The sequence below is a fragment of the Anopheles maculipalpis genome (genome assembly GCF_943734695.1).
Source record: "Anopheles maculipalpis chromosome X unlocalized genomic scaffold, idAnoMacuDA_375_x X_unloc_2, whole genome shotgun sequence".
NCBI lineage: Eukaryota > Metazoa > Arthropoda > Insecta > Diptera > Culicidae > Anopheles > Anopheles maculipalpis.
Genome location: NW_026060480.1, coordinates 57,501 through 75,000, shown reverse-complemented (window position 1 = coordinate 75,000; position 17,500 = coordinate 57,501). Strand labels below are relative to the sequence as shown.

Genomic DNA, 17,500 nt, shown 5'->3' with positions numbered 1-17,500 from the left:
GACCATCGATGGATACCGTCCCTTGTTGGTAGGTTGACATGGAAACACTTTGAGTCCTTGGCGTGTTTCATGTGTTATTTCTTGCTCCATCTTGCTTGAACCAATGTCTTATTAGCGTGTTTTGATATGCTGGCCATTGAGACAGCGCATCTATAAGCTCCACTCGTGAGTGGTGCCCTTCCGTCAAAATTCCATTTGTTGCACCAAACAGTCCACACAGTGTAGCTGCAAACATGGGCCATGATCATCACATGATGAAATATCACCCACTGGCATGTTACCTGACTTGGTGCGGGTAACGCTACGTGAACTATAGATGTGCGCGTCAGTTTTGAGCCGACGATGCATTTGCTACTCTAAGCGGGTGATCGATAATGATCCTTCCGCAGGTTCACCTACGGAAACCTTGTTACGACTTTTACTTCCTCTAAATCATCAAGTTCGGTCAACTTCGGCCGTGCCAACTGCAGCTCACGAAGGAACCGCGGAAGGTATGCCTCCAGAGACCTCACTAAATAATCCATCGGTAGTAGCGACGGGCGGTGTGTACAAAGGGCAGGGACGTAATCAGCGCTAGCTAATGACTAGCACTTACTAGAAATTCCAGGTTCATGGGGACCGTTGCAGTCCCCAATCCCAACTAAATGAGCATTTGGGTGATTTCCCGTTCCTCTCGGAATGGGGGCGCCAATTGGCGAGAACACGCTGCTGCCCACATTGTAGCACGCGTGCAGCCCAGAACATCTAAGGGCATCACGGACCTGTTATCGCTCAATCTCACCTTGCTAAACACAAGTTGTCCCGCTAAGCAGGGCAAACTAGTGCGACGACCGCCCGTGAAGGCGCCGCCGCCCCGTAACGTCAGGTGTGCCCGGAGGCACACTGCTGACAGCGTTCTAGTTAGCTTGTTTGAGTCGCGTTCGTTATCGGAATTAACCAGACAAATCATTCCACGAACTAAGAACGGCCATGCACCACTACCCTTAAGTTTGAGAAAGAGCTCTTAATCTGTCTTACCTCGATAAGTTCGGACCTGGTAAATTTTCCCGTGTTGAGTCAAATTAAGCCGCAAGCTCCCCTTCGTTTTTTTTTATTAAACATGTACGTGTTTATTAACGAATTTATAACAGAAATACAAATGGTCACAAAACACGCACTAGCACCCTAGCCGGCGGCCTTCCCAAACGGGAGTAACCGTCGGCCGTAATGCGTCCTGACCCAAACACGCGCATGGGCCAGGCGCTTCTCCTATTTTTTAATTTTCTCCTTAATTTAATTTCATTTTTATTTTACATTAATAAAGGCCCGTTGGCCACGAAAATTAGCGCGCGGATGTCTCCGTCTCGGTAGTGGCAGCCTCTGCGTCCTCTGACATCACGCCACGTCTGCGATCGGCATCGTCTGTCCGCCGCCGTTGACGAAGCGCTTGTTGTTGGGCCAATCTACTCGCCGTGCTCCCTGACGAGTGATTGGCCGCTGTCGTCCCCTGAGGCCGTTGGTGCCGAAACGTCCTCGGTATCAGCCTGCTCCGGTTGATTGAAGGCGGTTGATTGGTGACTCCACTCAATCGATCGGTTGATAGGTTGCGGCGGCGATCGGCTTCTGCGTGTCGCCTCGCTCGCTCCCGTTCACGCCGATTTGCCCGTCTCCTTTCTACCTCCTCCGCAGTCGGTGGCTCCCTGTCTCGGCGCAGTCTCCCCGGACGAACGGATGGGAGTGTACCCGCTCGCATGCGTTCGCGATACGCCCGCTGCTGCTGGTTTCGCCTCAGCCGTCTACGAAGGAGGACTTCGGCTGAGGGCGGACCAGCGTTGCGTACGTCTCTCCTCGGTTGGGCTACCATAGGACGCGATATGGCAGCCCCTTCGTCCGGGTTGATTGTAGCCAGTCGCTCGTTCCTCTCTCGACGCCGTCTCCGCTGTCCCTCGTTATGCCGCTCGCGACGGGCCTGTCGTCGTGCTGCTTCCTCCCGTTGCGCGGCTGTGTGGATGTCAGCCATGACCGCCACGTTCTCCGTAGCCTGGTGCTCCAGCCAGCGTAGCTGCAAGAAGCGGCATACTCGCCGTGCCGCTTCTGCTGCTGACTGCCAAGCCTCCGGACTGGTCAACATCCACGGCACCAGCCGTTCGGGAGTAACTGCCTCGCCCTCCTCGTCGACCAGCTGTTGGGTTCTCACATCCGCGAACCGTGGGCACACGAACATAACGTGCTCAGCCGACTCGACCACGTTGTCGGCGCAGAATGGGCAGGTCGGGGCAGAGACGAAACCCATGGCGTGCAAGTACTCTCGGAAGAAGCCGTGTCCCGAGAGCACCTGACTCAGGTGGAAATCAACCTCGCCATGTTTCCGACCTACCCAGGCAGTTATGTTCGGAAGGATGCGATGTGCCCAGCGTACGAAACGGCTCGCCGATGGAAGTGCGGCCTCCTCGTCCCATGATGTCTGCCACATCGCCATGGTCGCCGAACGCTCGAGCCTTTTGATCACCTCCTTGTCGATCATCACTCCCCTTCTCAAAGCGTCCTGGTTCCTCTTGTGTCGACGGGCCATCTCCAAAACTTGGAGGTGAAGCGGAATCAGCCCCGCCAATACCACCATCGTCGTGTATTTGACGGTTCTGAAGGTTCTCGCCACTCCCTTCGCCAAAGGCCGTTGCAGCTGCTCCAGTTTCCGTCGACACCACTGGAGCTTCACCGCCTCCGCCCAGATGGGTGCCGCGTATCTGACGATGGAGTCCGCAATCACCGCCAGCAGCCTGCGCTTCGCCATCCCCAGTCCGGCATGGTTTGGCATCATGCCGGTGGCCAGCTTCACCACACGGAGTGCCTTCGTCGTGGCCTTCTCGACGTGTGGCTTCCACGATAGGTGGTCGTGAAGCTGAACCCCGAGGTAGCGGATTGCAGGCTTGGATCGCACCTCCACTCCGTTGATGGATACGGGCACCTCTGGGTGGCCCCTTCTGAGACTGGAGATGAGAACAATCTCCGTCTTCTCAGGGGCCAACTGCAGCCGATGTCGCTCCATCCAACCTGAAACAGCTGTAACCGCCTCCTCCGCTACTCCAGCCGCCTCCTCCGGTGTGCACCCTCTCGCCAGTACTGCTAAATCGTCGGCAAAGCCGATGATCGTTGCTCCTTCGGGCAGCTGCACACTCAACACGCCGTCGTACAGGATGTTCCACAGAGTGGGACCGAGGATGGATCCCTATGGAACTCCTGCCGTTACTCGACGTGTTACCGGGCCGGAGCTCGTGTCGTACGTGAGCTCACGGTCCCGGAAGTACTCCTGCAGGATGCGGCGCAGTCCTGCTGGTACTCCCTTTACGTGCAGCGCCTCCGCGATGGCCTGCCAGTCCGCCGAGTTGAACGCATTGCGCAAGCTCCACTTCGTGGTGGTGCCCTTCCGTCAATTCCTTTAAGTTTCAACTTTGCAACCATTCTTCCCCCGGAACCCGATTTTGGTTTCCCGGAAGCTACTGAGAGCACCGAATGTAATAGCGTCTCCCAATTGCTAATTGGCATCGTTTACGGTTAGAACTAGGGCGGTATCTAATCGCCTTCGATCCTCTAACTTTCGTTCTTGATTAATGAAAGCATCCATGGCAAACGCTTTCGCTTCAGTTGGTCCTACGACGGTCTACGAATTTCACCTCTCGCGCCGTAATACCAATGCCCCCAACTACTTCTGTTAATCATTACCTCTGGGTCTATACAAAACCAACCAAAAGACTCAGACCGAGGTCATGTTCCATTATTCCATGCAAGATTATTCTCGGCCAACGCCAACCCGCGGAGGGTATGGACGTTTTTGTACTAGCCTGCTTGAAGCACTCTAATTTGTTCAAGGTAAATGGGAGTTGCCCGGGCACCATGCACCTGCGAAGCGCGGTGAATACCGGCCCGCCTGAACAAGGTTAACGCCCAGGCACACCATTGTGAGTCGCAGCCGCGAGCTCGCACACGAACGTTTCCGGCGTGTAACCGGGCGCCCGCGGCGGTCGCGTGTCTGGACGGGGAATCAACTTCGAACGTTTTAACCGCAACAACTTTAATATACGCTAGTGGAGCTGGAATTACCGCGGCTGCTGGCACCAGACTTGCCCTCCACTTGATCCTTGTTGAAGGATTTATGCTCAACTCATTCCAATTATGGACCATCATTAGAGAGGTCCATATTGTTATTTCTCGTCACTACCTCCCCGTGCCGGGATTGGGTAATTTACGCGCCTGCTGCCTTCCTTGGATGTGGTAGCCATTTCTCAGGCTCCCTCTCCGGAATCGAACCCTGATTCCCCGTTACCCGTCGCAACCATGGTAGTCCTCTACACTACCATCAATAGTTGATAGGGCAGACATTTGAAAGATCTGTCGTCGGTCGGCGAGCGACCATACGATCGGCATCCTTATCCAGACTTCAACTCAAGCCGCCGTGAGGCGATTGGTTTTACTAATAAGTGCACCAGTTCCACCACCCGCGAGGGTTATAGCGGTCCCGGCATGTTGCATGTATTAGCTCTGGCTTTTCCACAGTTATCCAAGTAACTGATGGGGGGATGATCTTGTGAATTATGGCTGTTGTACTGAGCCTTATGCGGTTTCACATTCATTTATGTTTGTACTTAGACATGCATGGCTTAACCTTTGAGACAAGCGTATATTACTGGTAGGATCAACCAGAATTCGACTATCCACCGATTGTCGTGTGTTTGTTGTCTACCGAGGCACTAAGTCCCCGCAGACCCGAGTTTCTCTCACATTTGCTTGATCTACTGCGGCACGCCGGCCCAATAGATCGAAGCACCCGAACATTGCCTTCCTCACTCAGGGAGACCTCTTGACAGCTTCGTGTCATTTCTCACAAATCACCGTAGAATCACGAGATTGCTCTCGGACCCTTAATTTCTCTACTTATTCGTTTCGATACCTTACACTACGTCAAGCTTATTCAATTTGTATATTCGCATGGCGAACGTTTTGATGCGGAGACGTTCAGAGTCCGCGGTACTTCCAACCGGGTATGGTTGCCGTACGACCAACAGGAGATAACATCCAACACACTACAATCCTTTGAGGGTTTTAGGGCATCGTCCCGATACCCTAGCTATGCACAACATTGGCTCATTTACCCGTACTGGTGTCTAAGGTACGACTAGATACTCAACTTGCACCTTGTGACAGTGTTTAGAACACGTTTCTATACATTTTTCATTTTTGTGTCACGACACCATACCCTCTTACTATAGCCAACGAACAACATCACTTTACCACAAGTGACCATTTTTATCCATCCCAAAATTAAACGACCTCGGAATTTTTTTCTCCTACATCGCCATACAACTTTGAGGGTCGGGTGACTTTTGCTATTTACCGTCGGAGTTCACTTTTCATGCTTAAAAATGCATCCTGACACAGTTTTACTCAAAGTTAGAGTCAAAAAAATTTTTGTCAAAAAATCTTCCGTCGGTCATACCGGTACCCATGTCCTATGACTTGTACCAAGTTGTGAAGGGTAAATTTTGACAAAAATCCAAAAAAATCATTAAAAAGTCGCTATTGCTTATTGCATTCAGCATCGTTAGACGACTCTTATATGCCTTGGATGACCACTGTCTGATGATTATTTTAGCTTTTATGCCAAAATTTTGATTTCGTGTCTTACGTCCCTACATTAGACGACCTTGGATTTTCGTCTCCTGCACCGCCATGCAACTTTGATGGTCGGGTAACTTTCGCTATTTACTGTCGGAGATCACTTTTCATGATTAATAATGCATCCTGAGACCGTTTTACTCAAAGTTAGAGCAAAAAAATTTTTTGTCCAAAAATCTTCCGTCGGTCATACCGGTACCCATGTCCTATGACTTGTACCAAGTTGTGAAGGGTAAATTTTGACAAAAATCCAAAAAAATCATTAAAAAGTCGCTATTGCTTATTGCATTCAGCATCGTTAGACGACTCTAATATGCCTTGGATGACCACTGTCTGGTGATTATTTTAGATTTTATGCCAAAATTTTGATTTCGTGTCTTACGTCCCTACATTAGACGACCTTGGATTTTCGTCTCCTGCACCGCCATGCAACTTTGATGGTCGGGTAACTTTCGCTATTTACTGTCGGAGATCACTTTTCATGATTAATAATGCATCCTGAGACCGTTTTACTCAAAGTTAGAGCAAAAAAATTTTTTGTCCAAAAATCTTCCGTCGGTCATACCGGTACCCATGTCTCATAACTTGTACCAAGTTGTGAAGGGTAAATTTTGACAAAAATCCAAAAAAATCATTAAAAAGTCGCTATTGCTTATTGCATTCAGCATCATTAGACGACTCTAATATGCCTTGGATGACCACTGTCTGGTGATTATTTTAGCTTTTATGCCAAAATTTTGATTTCGTGTCTTACGTCCCTACATTAGACGACCTTGGATTTTCTTCTCCTGCACCGCCATACAACTTTGTTGGTCGGGTGACTTTTGCTATTTACTGTCGGTGTTCACTTTTCGTGGTTAAAAATGTATTCTGAGACAGTTTTACTCAAAGTTAGAGAAAAAAAATTTCTTCTCAATAAATCCCCCGAAACCAATGTCTTATACATTGTACCAGGTTATGAGGCGCACCTGTGTGTGAATAGTTCTTCACGTGGTTTAAAGACATTTCAGGCACTTGGTTTATAGTTTTGGTGTGTACCCAAGTCCCGAACTTAGTGATATTTTTGGTTTCTTATCAACCAATTCGACTTGCCTTCATCACTTGTTAGGTTTATAATATCAATACTCGAACTTATATGCATGTTCAGGGACATCATTTTAACTTTCGGTTTGCACCCAAGTCCCGAACTTAGTGAAATTTTTGGTTTCTTACCAACCAATTCGACTTGCCTTCATCTCTTGTTAGGTTTATAATATCAATACTCGAACTTATATGCATGTTCAGGGACATCATTTTAACTTTCGGTTTGTACCCAAGTCCCGAACTTAGAGATATTTTTGGTTTCGGACCAACCAATTCGACTTGCCTTCATCTCTTGTTAGGTTTATAATATCAATACTCGAACTTATACGCATGTTCAGGGACATCATTTTAACTTTCGGTTTGTACCCAAGTCCCGAACTTAGAAATATTTTTGGTTTTGGACCAACCAATTCGACTTGCCTTCATCTCTTGTTAGGTTTATAATATCAATACTCGAACTTATATGCATGTTCAGGGACATCATTTTAACTTTCGGTTTGTACCCAAGTCCCGAACTTAGTGATATTTTTGGTTTTGGACCAACCAATTCGACTTGCCTTCATCTCTTGTTAGGTTTATAATATCAATACTCGAACTTATATGCATGTTCAGGGACATCATATTAACTTTCGGTTTGTACCCAAGTCCCGAACTTAGTGATATTTTTGGTTCCGGCCAACCAATTCGACTTGCCTTCATCTCTTGTTAGGTTTATAATATCAATACTCGAACTTATATGCATGTTCAGGGACATCAGATTAACTTTCGGTTTGTACCCAAGTCCCGAACTTAGTGATAGTTTTGGTTTTGGACCAACCAATTCGACTTGCCTTCATCTCTTGTTAGGTTTATAATATCAATACTCGAACTTATATGCATGTTCAGGGACATCATATTAACTTTCGGTTTGTAGCCAAGTCCCGAACTTAGAGATATTTTTGGTTTTGGACCAACCAATTCGACTTGCCTTCATCTCTTGTTAGGTTTATAATATCAATACTCGAACTTATATGCATGTTCAGGGACATCATTTTAACTTTCGGTTTGTACCCAAGTCCCGAACTTAGTGATATTTTTGGTTTTGGACCAACCAATTCGACTTGCCTTCATCTCTTGTTAGGTTTATAATATCAATACTCGAACTTATATGCATGTTCAGGGACATCATTTTAACTTTCGGTTTGCACCCAAGTCCCGAACTTAGTGATAGTTTTGGTTTCTTATCAACCAATTCGACTTGCCTTCATCTCTTGTTAGGTTTATAATATCAATACTCGAACTTATATGCATGTTCAGGGACATCATATTAACTTTCGGTTTGTACCCAAGTCCCGAACTTAGTGATATTTTTGGTTTCGGACCAACCAATTCGACTTGCGTTCATCTCTTGTTAGGTTTATAATATCAATACTCGAACTTATATGCATGTTCAGGGACATCATTTTAACTTTCGGTTTGCACCCAAGTCCCGAACTTAGAGATATTTTTGGTTTTGGACCAACCAATTCGACTTGCCTTCATCTCTTGTTAGGTTTATAATATCAATACTCGAACTTATATGCATGTTCAGGGACATCATTTTAACTTTCGGTTTGTACCCAAGTCCCGAACTTAGTGATATTTTTGGTTTCTTACCAACCAATTCGACTTGCCTTCATCACTTGTTAGGTTTATAATATCAATACTCGAACTTATATGCATGTTCAGGGACATCATATTAACTTTTGGTTTGCGCACAAGTCCCGAACTTAGTGATATTTTTGGTTTCCGACCAACCAATTCGACTTGCTTTCATCTCTTGTTATGTTTATAATATCAATACTCGAACTTATATGCATGTTCAGGGACATTATTTAAACTTTCGGTTTGTACCCAAGTCCCGAACTTAGAGATATTTTTGGTTTTGGACCAACCAATTCGACTTGCCTTCATCTCTTGTTAGGTTTATAATATCAATACTCGAACTTATATGCATGTTCAGGGACATCATATTAACTTTTGGTTTGCGCACAAGTCCCGAACTTAGTGATATTTTTGGTTTCCGACCAACCAATTCGACTTGCTTTCATCTCTTGTTAGGTTTATAATATCAATACTCGAACTTATATGCATGTTCAGGGACATCATTTTAACTTTCGGTTTGTACCCAAGTCCCGAACTTAGTGATATTTTTGGTTTCTTATCAACCAATTCGACTTGCCTTCATCTCTTGTTAGGTTTATAATATCAATACTCGAACTTATATGCATGTTCAGGGACATCATATTCACTTTCGATTTGTACCCAAGTCCCGAACTTAGAGATATTTTTGGTTTCTTATCAACCAATTCGACTTGCCTTCATCTCTTGTTAGGTTTATAATATCAATACTCGAACTTATGTGCATGTTCAGGGACATCATTTTAACTTTCGGTTTGTACCCAAGTCCCGAACTTAGTGATATTTTTGGTTTCTTATCAACCAATTCGACTTGCCTTCATCTCTTGTTAGGTTTATAATATCAATACTCGAACTTATATGCATGTTCAGGGACATCATTTTAACTTTCGGTTTGCGCACAAGTCCCGAACTTAGTGATATTTTTGGTTTCTTACCAACCAATTCGACTTGCCTTCATCTCTTGTTAGGTTTATAATATCAATACTCGAACTTATATGCATGTTCAGGGACATCATTTTAACTTTCGGTTTGTACCCAAGTCCCGAACTTAGTGATATTTTTGGTTTTGGACCAACCAATTCGACTTGCCTTCATCTCTTGTTAGGTTTATAATATCAATACTCGAACTTATATGCATGTTCAGGGACATCATTTTAACTTTTGGTTTGCGCACAAGTCCCGAACTTAGAGATATTTTTGGTTTCTTACTTACCAATTCGACTTGCCTTCATCTCTTGTTAGGTTTATAATATCAATACTCGAACTTATATGCATGTTCAGGGACATCATATTAACTTTTGGTTTGCGCACAAGTCCCGAACTTAGTGATATTTTTGGTTTCCGACCAACCAATTCGACTTGCTTTCATCTCTTGTTAGGTTTATAATATCAATACTCGAACTTATATGCATGTTCAGGGACATCATTTTAACTTTCGGTTTGTACCCAAGTCCCGAACTTAGTGATATTTTTGGTTTTGGACCAACCAATTCGACTTGCCTTCATCTCTTGTTAGGTTTATAATATCAATACTCGAACTTATATGCATGTTCAGGGACATCATTTTAACTTTCGGTTTGCACCCAAGTCCCGAACTTAGAGATATTTTTGGTTTTGGACCAACCAATTCGACTTGCCTTTATCTCTTGTTAGGTTTATAATATCAATACTCGAACTTATATGCATGTTCAGGGACATCATTTTGACTTTCGGTTTGTACCCAAGTCCCGAACTTAGTGATATTTTTGGTTTCTCACCAACCAATTCGACTTGCCTTCATCTCTTGTTAGGTTTATAATATCAATACTCGAACTTATATGCATGTTCAGGGACATCATATTCACTTTCGGTTTGTACCCAAGTCCCGAACTTAGAGATATTTTTGGTTTCCAACCAACCAATTCGACTTGCCTTCATCTCTTGTTAGGTTTATAATATCAATACTCGAACTTATATGCATGTTCAGGGACATCATTTTAACTTTCGGTTTGCACCCAAGTCCCGAACTTAGAGATATTTTTGGTTTTGGACCAACCAATTCGACTTGCCTTCATCTCTCGTTAGGTTTATAATATCAATACTCGAACTTATATGCATGTTCAGGGACATCATATTAACTTTCGGTTTGCGCACAAGTCCCGAACTTAGTGATATTTTTGGTTTTGGACCAACCAATTCGACTCTCCTTCATCTCTTGTTAGGTTTATAATATCAATACTCGAACTTATATGCATGTTCAGGGACATCATATTAACTTTAGGTTTGCGCACAAGTCCCGAACTTAGTGATATTTTTGGTTTCCGACCAACCAATTCGACTTGCTTTCATCTCTTGTTAGGTTTATAATATCAATACTCGAACTTATATGCATGTTCAGGGACATCATTTTAACTTTCGGTTTGTACCCAAGTCCCGAACTTAGTGATATTTTTGGTTTTTTATCAACCAATTCGACTTGCCTTCATCTCTTGTTAGGTTTATAATATCAATACTCGAACTTATATGCATGTTCAGGGACATCATATTAACTTTCGGTTTGTACCCAAGTCCCGAACTTAGTGATATTTTTGGTTTCTTACTTACCAATTCGACTTGCCTTCATCTCTTGTTAGGTTTATAATATCAATACTCGAACTTATATGCATGTTCAGGGACATCATATTAACTTTTGGTTTGCGCACAAGTCCCGAACTTAGTGATATTTTTGGTTTCCGACCAACCAATTCGACTTGCTTTCATCTCTTGTTAGGTTTATAATATCAATACTCGAACTTATATGCATGTTCAGGGACATCATTTTAACTTTCGGTTTGTACCCAAGTCCCGAACTTAGTGATATTTTTGGTTTCGGACCAAAAAATTCGACTTGCCTTCATCTCTCGTTAGGTTAACAAAATTTTTAATGCAATAACATGTATTTTGTGAGTTTATGTCCGAGGGATTTAAGTACCGGACTTAGAGAAATTTTTGAAGTCCAAACATTCAATTTGGACTCCATACTCCATTGCTCCTCTAAGAGGTACCTAGTACCCCGTAGCGAAGCAACCGTCACGTTTGAACTTTCCACTAGGAGGTGCAGCCATCACTCGACATGTTAATCATTATCACCCCATACTACTCTCTATATCCGGATACGGCGCTAACCCGATTGCTTGCCCCGACAGCAATCGACCCACTCGTAAGCGGGTTACCCGTAGGTAAGTCAACGATGCGTATTGCCCCCTTCAAGCAAACCGATCATCACTCCGTGGAGGAGTAATGACGGACCCGTACCGGTATCAACTGCATATGATCAACATTCTTATGAACCCACACACTCTTCGCTTATATGCTCAGTAACATTTCAATTCTCTCTCTGTCTTTCGTTTTCCAACTCATTCATCGTGCATACTGAACACACCCGGAAAGGTGCGACAGTACACACGAATACACCACCAAGCATGGGTCGCCTGAGAGGATCGATGCGAACGCATCTCTACAACTCGCAGCTCCCAGCCTGAAGTCCCGTCGTTTGCGGGCGGTCGGTAGGCATCGAAACTAGTCAAGTCCACGGGCGGCGAGGTCAGCTGCCACCAGTGTTCCCTATGGTCAGGTACTAACACGTGCGGTGCGACCCTGCGCGATGCGGCCAAGTCTAGAAGCGGGGATGAGGCGCCAGGCTGCGAGGCAGCGCCAGCGTATCTCGGAGGGTTGTTAGGCCCGCTAGCTTACGATTGCCTATGGGGGTTTGAAGCGCTATCAGCTCGGATTGGTTACGACCTTAGAGGCGTTCAGGCATAATCCAGCGGACGTAGCGTCATACCAAAGTCCGGTCGAACTAGTATTGAGCCAGTGGTCCGTACCTGTGGTTCCTCTCGTACTGCACAGGAATTCCGTTAAGATAGCACAAATGCACACACCAGTAGGGTAAAACTAACCTGTCTCACGACGGTCTAAACCCAGCTCACGTTCCCTTGAAAGGGTGAACAATCCTACGCTTTGGGAATTTTGCTTCACAATGATAGGAAGAGCCGACATCGAAGGATCAAAAAGTCACGTCGCTATGAACGCTTGGCGACCACAAGCCAGTTATCCCTGTAGTGGCGTTTGACATCTCGAGGCGAACGGACGTGCTCCCGTACAGCTCCGCGTTGGCGACAAAAAATTTGGTGTAAAAAGTGATAAATGCGTGTGAATTCCAGCGATAAACGATAAAAGACGTTGCTTTAAGTGTTTGCAAAGCGAAAGAACGCTATTTGAACACGATTTAGTGAGGCAAACAAGTGCGCAAAGTGCCCCCATACACTTTGTATGGGGAACCTCAAAGCCTCAAAACGGCAAAAGTGGGCGAAAAAATCGCAAAAAAAGTGGACGCTAGTGCGCATAAGTGCGATTAAATTCGTTTTCCAGCACCGGAGAGTGGATTTCTTGTGAAAAAAGGCGGAAAACAACCAGTGAACCGGCGAGTGAAAAGCGCGCATCGAGTGGCGTCGTGTGTGTCGTGGCGTGTGTATGTGCGTCATCCATCACACGAAGCGTTTATAGCCGAGACACCGACCAGCGCCATCTCTTGCATTTCGTGGGAGCTTTCGCTGGTGGCGCCACCCGCGGACAGTAGTGGAACCGCACATCTAAGACACGCACCACCTCTCCCTGACGACAGCAGCACCACCAGCGGCCGGTGACGGTACTGCTTAGCCGGGACACCCAAGGCGTTACGGGGCGTTACGGTCCCAAAAGTGCGGATTGCATAGTTCTCCGGCGCTTATCGCACAGGGACCGGGAACGGTGAAACGGGAGACTTCAACGCGACGGCAGACCACTAACCGGATTTTCGAACGGATTTTGGAAACAACCACGGAAATTTCGATGGAGGGGCGGGTGCTACGCTCCGGTTCGCGAATGAGGTCCACTCCCGGGGGATGGTCGGCCAACCCTTCCCCACCTCCTTCCCCAGGGTCACCACGGTCGGAGGGATCAGTGGAGGCAGTAGTATTGTCGGAGGACGAAGAGGACGCTGAGTTCTCCGATGCCTTCGTCCTGGAGCAGACGGTGGTGGCGTTGGAGACAGCGGTACCGGAGGCACCTGCACCTACGCCAGCATCTACATCGGCGAACCCTGAGGGCGAGGATACGTCCGTGTTGGCGCTTCAGCACAAGATGCTGGAAAGCCTGGTGAAGCAGGTGGAGACGCTGACAGAACAGCTGCGTCTCAGCCGAGAGCGCGAGGTGGCTCTGCAATGCACGCTGGAGGCACTGCAGGAGGGCATGCGCTCTCTGACTGCTCTGCATGCGTCGGTGCAGCCTGGTGGCCAGGGCAGCGCTCGTACAAAGCGCAGCCGCAATCAGCGTAGCCAGGCTAAGCGGAGGTCGCAGCAGCAGCGGCAGCAGCAGCAGCAGCAGCAGCAGCAACAGCAGCAGCAGCAGCAGCAGCAGCAGCAGCAGCAGCAGCAGCAGCAGTGTAGCCAGCAGCAGCAGCAGCCGCAGCAGCAGCAGCAGCAGCAGCAGCAGCAGTGTAGCCAGCAGCAGCAGCAGCAGCAGCAGCAGCAGCAGCAGCGCCAGCAGCAGCAGCAGCAGCAGCAGCAGCAGCCACAGCAACAGCTGCTCTGGACGACGGTGGTGAAAGGCCGCTCGTCCAAGCGGCAATGCCACCTGCCGCAGCAGCAGCAGCAGCAGCAACAGCAGCAGCGAGGCGAACGTTACGTGCCACCGCAGCTTCGCACATTGCAGCAGCAGCAGCAGCAGCGACAGCAGCAGCAGCAGCAGCGTCAGCAGCAGCCGAAGACTACGTCAGGACCGTCGATTCGGCAAGCGCGAAGCCGTCCCGACGCCATCGAGGTGACCCCAGGGGAGGGACAGACCTGGACAGAGGTCTACCGGGCCGTGCGCTCGTCGGCAGAGCTGGCCCACCTCAGCGAGGTCCTGGGAGTCGGACGACGAACTACCCGCTCGCGACTTGTGATGGACCTGCCGGAGGGGGCGAACTCGGGGGAGATCTTCTCCGCCGTAAAGGCGTTCTGCGACGCAGCGACCCCCGCGATTCGCTGTCGACTGATCACAGACAGGGCTGCACTTTGCGTTGATTATATCGACCCTTTAGCGCTGGCGACAGAGGTGGCGGAGGCACTTTCGGCCCTTGCAGGCGAGACCATCTGCGAGGAGGAGGTGCGCCTGATGGAGAACTACAACGGGACGCAGGTGGCGCGCGTTCGGGTGCCGGAGAGGATGGCAGAGAAGCTGGTGGGCAAGCGCGTCAAGGTGAGCTTCACCTTGTGCCCGATCAGCCGAGTACTGCAGACGACCGAACGGCAGCCGAGATGCTTCCGTTGTCTGGAGATCGGCCACCGGAGGGCGAAGTGCAGGAGCGAGGCCGACCGCACGGACGCCTGCATTCGCTGCGGGAAGCCGGGTCATCGGGCGATGCACTGCCAGGAGGATCCGTGTTGCGCCAGGTGCAAGGGTCCTCACCCGGTGGGCCATCCGACCTGCCGGCAACACTGAAGGTCCTACAGATCAACCTTGGGCGGAGCCGGTCAGCACAGGACCTGATGCTGCAGACGGCTAGGGAGCTTGGAGTGCAGGTCGTGCTTGCTTGCGAGCTCTACCGGCCACCAAGATCCAACCCGAGATGGGCATATGATGAAGCGGAAAGCGTAGCGGTGATTGCCACTGGCTCCTTCCCCATCCAGCGACTATGGGGATCGTCGTCGCCAGGGCTAGTTGTAGCCACCATTGCAGGCATAACATTCGCCAGCTGCTACGCTTCGCCCAACAACACCAGCGGGGCCGACTTTGTCAGCTACCTTGAGGCGGTGGAGATGTCGCTGATCGGACACGCGACGGTAGTCCTTGCCGGGGACTTCAACGCGTGGAGCCAGGACTGGGGTAGTGCCCGTACGTCACGGAGGGGAGAAGACCTGAAGAGCGTCGTAGACCATTTGGGGCTCCGGACGCTTAACAGCGGTAACGTACCCACGTTCAAGGGTAACGGCGTGGCACGACCAAGCATAGTGGATGTAACCTTCTCCAGCCACACTATTGCGCGCCCCGATTCCTGGCGGGTAAGTCCGCGGTTCTCCGACAGCGACCACTCCTACCTGGAGTTTCAGGTGGGTCTTCCGGGAGATGGCATGCAACACCACCGTAGGCAACGACATCAGCCGCCGAACAACAACATCGGCACGGCCAGGCATGCCGGTACCCGGTGGAAAACTGCGCAGTTTGACAGCTCCTGCTTCGCCACCGCCCTTTCCATCGGACGGTTCGAGCTGGCGCAGACACCGGAAGACCTGGTCGGCGGGCTTACTGCAGCGTGCGACGGCACAATGGAGCGGGTGCATGGGGCGACCTTCCACCAAGCGCCGAGGATGTACTGGTGGACACCCGAGATCGACCGGCTGAGGGAGGAGTGCGAAGCTGCAGAACGACGACGTCGCAGCGCCCCGCCTGATGAGCGCCTCGCGCTGACCGCCCAGCTCCTGAGCTCGCGGAGGATGCTGGCGAGCGAGATCCAGCGCAGCAAGGATCGCTGCATGCAGGAGCTCATTGACGGGGTGGAGAACGATGTATTCGGGCTCGGGTACAAGGTGGTGCTGGCCAAGCTGCGCAGTCGCGCACCACCTGAAACCGACCGAGCAGTACTCCAGCCGATCGTTGACGCACTTTTCCCGACGCACCCTCCGTTCGATTGGCCTACCATCGCAGCCGAGGGCGACACGGAGGAGGTCCGGCCGGTCACGCAGGACGAGGTGTTGGCCGTTGCAGCCAGGATGGCATCGTCCAAGGCGCCAGGACTCGACGGCATCCCCAACGCGGCGGTGAAGACCGCGATCCGAGAGCACCCGGAGGTCTTCACCCGGGTGTTCAACGACCTGTTGCGGCGGGGAGAGTTTCCGACGCCATGGAAGGCGGCGCGGCTGGTGCTAATCCCGAAGCCAGGCAAACCCCCTGGCGAGCCATCGTCGTGGCGGCCGCTGCTGATGCTGGGTGCAGTCCCGAAGGTGTTCGAGCGGATTATCCTCGACCGCCTGAACGAGCACCTGGAGGACAGCAGTGCACCCCGCTTGTCGCCCGAGCAGTATGGTTTTCGCCGCGGACGATCGACGGTGCAGGCCATCCAGCGGGTCGTCGAGCGAGGCCTGTACGCGAGGACGTTCCACCGCACCAATGGCAGAGACCCTCGCTGCCTGATGGTGGCATCTCTGGACGTGCGGAACGCCTTTAACTCGGCCAGCTGGACGGCGATTGCAGCAGCTCTCCAGCGGATGAGCGTACCGTCAGCGCTCCAGCGAGTCTTGCGCAGCTACTTCTCGGGACGGGAGCTGCTTTTCGAGACCGCCGAGGGACCAGTTCGCAGGACAGTCACGGCAGGCGTGCCACAGGGCTCTATACTAGGGCCGACCCTGTGGAACGTCATGTATGATGGTGTGCTGCGGCTGACGCTGCCGGACGGTGCGGAAGCGATCGGCTTCGCGGACGATTTGGTCGTTCTGGCGGGAGGAGCGACACCACAGGCGGCAGCGGTACTGGCTGAGCAGGCGATCGGCATCATCAACTCGTGGATGGCAGCACATCATCTGGAGCTTGCTCCGGCCAAGACCGAGTTGGTAATGATGTCCACGATGCGGAGGGCGAACACGCAGGCGCCGGTGACCATCGCGGGCGTGCAGAGGATGCCAACACGGACGATTAAGTACCTTGGGGTCATGCTGGAGGACCACCTGTCTTGGAATGCCCACGTCGAGTGCGTCTCCGCAAAAGCACTCCGTGTGGCACAGGCGGTATCCCGGTTGATGCGGAACCACAGCGGCCCCAAGGGTGCTAAACGACGATTGCTCGCGTCAGTCGTGGACTCGACGCTGCGGTACGCTGCTCCAGTGTGGCACGAGGCAGTTCGCACTCAACGGAACCGCAGGAGGTTGAACCGGGTGCAGGGCCTCTACGCGAGACCGGTAGCCCGCACATTTATATCGGTGCGCGGCGAGGTGGCCACTGTCCTTGCAAGCGTCATCCCGATCTGCCTGCAGATCACGGAGGACGCAAGGTGCTACCAGCGACGCCAGCAGACCGGTACGCCTACGAGCAGCATCCGAAGAGAGGAGCGAACGGCCACCATCGCCCAGTGGCAGGC

The 17,500-nt window shown here is 50.1% G+C and overlaps 1 long non-coding RNA gene across 1 annotated transcript; it reads right to left on the bottom strand.

The window, feature by feature from the left end:
* Nucleotides 1-1,007: 1,007 nt before the first annotated feature.
* On the bottom strand, nucleotides 1,008-4,680 carry LOC126566708 (uncharacterized). Its single transcript, XR_007607521.1, has 2 exons — nucleotides 3,387-4,680; nucleotides 1,008-1,078 (listed from the first exon to the last, which is right to left on the bottom strand). It is a non-coding gene; the product is annotated as an uncharacterized LOC126566708 (long non-coding RNA).
* Nucleotides 4,681-17,500: the final 12,820 nt, after the last annotated feature.